The sequence below is a fragment of the Bactrocera latifrons genome, unplaced genomic scaffold (genome assembly GCF_001853355.1).
Source record: "Bactrocera latifrons isolate USDA-ARS-PBARC rearing strain unplaced genomic scaffold, ASM185335v1 scaffold_263, whole genome shotgun sequence".
NCBI classification, from domain to species: Eukaryota; Metazoa; Arthropoda; class Insecta; order Diptera; family Tephritidae; genus Bactrocera; species Bactrocera latifrons.
Window position 1 is genome coordinate 356,005 of NW_017536219.1, and position 1,529 is coordinate 357,533.

The window sequence follows — 1,529 nt, forward strand, 5'->3', positions numbered from 1 at the left end:
TACTGTATATTTGATATGTAATATAGCAATAAAACTCGGAAAACTAAATTTTTGTTTTAATATTTTTAAAATAAGTAATTATTAGTATTTTGTTTGAAAATAACACCCTTCTATATTTTTCTTTTTCCTCTTAATGTAATAATAAATTATTTCATATCAYAAATGTGTAACCAATATGAACCTTTATTTTACCAATATGATCTTTATGTGAAATTTTATATTTCGGTATTAGGGAATAAAAACAAATATATGTAATTACTATCGAATATCACTTTAKTGTTTTTCAAAATTTTCTCCATTAAGTTCTATACACTTTAGATGCGTTTGAACCAATTCTCCAAGCACTTTTGCCACTTTGATTAAGGTATCTCCAAAACATGTATTCTGCCACATCAGCCGCCTCTCCAGGTGTCGAACTCTTACTTTAAGTACATGAATGAAAAGAAGTCTGAGTTTTGAAGTTTGTCATAGATGTATTTCGAAGCATTGTGATCGTGTCTGTTGAATCTGATTTCGAGCACGCAAGTTTTCAAAAACTGAATCGCCGAAAGAATTACTGCAATCAACTTAACAATAAAGAGATGAATGTAGATGCAAGGAATTTCGAAATTTGCTAAACCTTTCAAGCAAAATTTATATGAATTATATTAAATTAAATGTTTTATGCTTGAGTGTGAACATGGCATTAGTATTTAACTGCAGAATTCCTCTAAATATAAAATATATTTTCTGCCCCTCAACCAAAAATTAAAAAGAGCCATTCAATTTTTGTTTTCCTTTCAAACATTTCTCTTTATTCTTTTAATTTCATAGTTTATTACTTTTTATATATACTTTGTATGTGAGTTGTAGACTAATATATGTACTGCATACAATTGGAAATACACTATTCACTGCTACTGGAACTTTCATATGCATTTACAATGATGGTGTATTGTTTTTACAGGCTGCAATTACTTTAATTTAATTTTTTTTTTTTGTTTTGGATTTTGCTTTGTGCTTTCAAGTATATGTATGTATATATTATATTTATGTATATATGTATTAAGTTTTCTTACACTTTTGCTGATTATATGCAAGTATTATGTACTTTTATAATATTAGCAATTGAAATTAATAACTATAAATATTTTGTTCGTGTGTGGCTGGGAGCAAGAAAATACACATAAAATACACATTTAATAATGTTTTCGAGAACTCGCTGAGCTTTTCAAATTTTAATTTAGCTGCAAACCAGTATTTAATATGTTTTATGTTTAAATGTTTACAGTTAGCTTATATGTTTCAGTTATGTTGTTATTATTGCATAATTTTGATGCGCTTAATGAACTTGTAAGTTAATTATTTGGTTAATTTTCTGTTTACACTTTTCGTAATTTAAACTTTTATATAGTATATGCCTTAAGATGTTATAAATCAAGTTTATTTTTTTTTTTTATTTTGTTGGTACACATGTGATATTTTTTAAGTTCAAATAATTTATAATTTTTAAGCTGCATATTAATTTTTTTGTTTTAATTTTAGCTAAT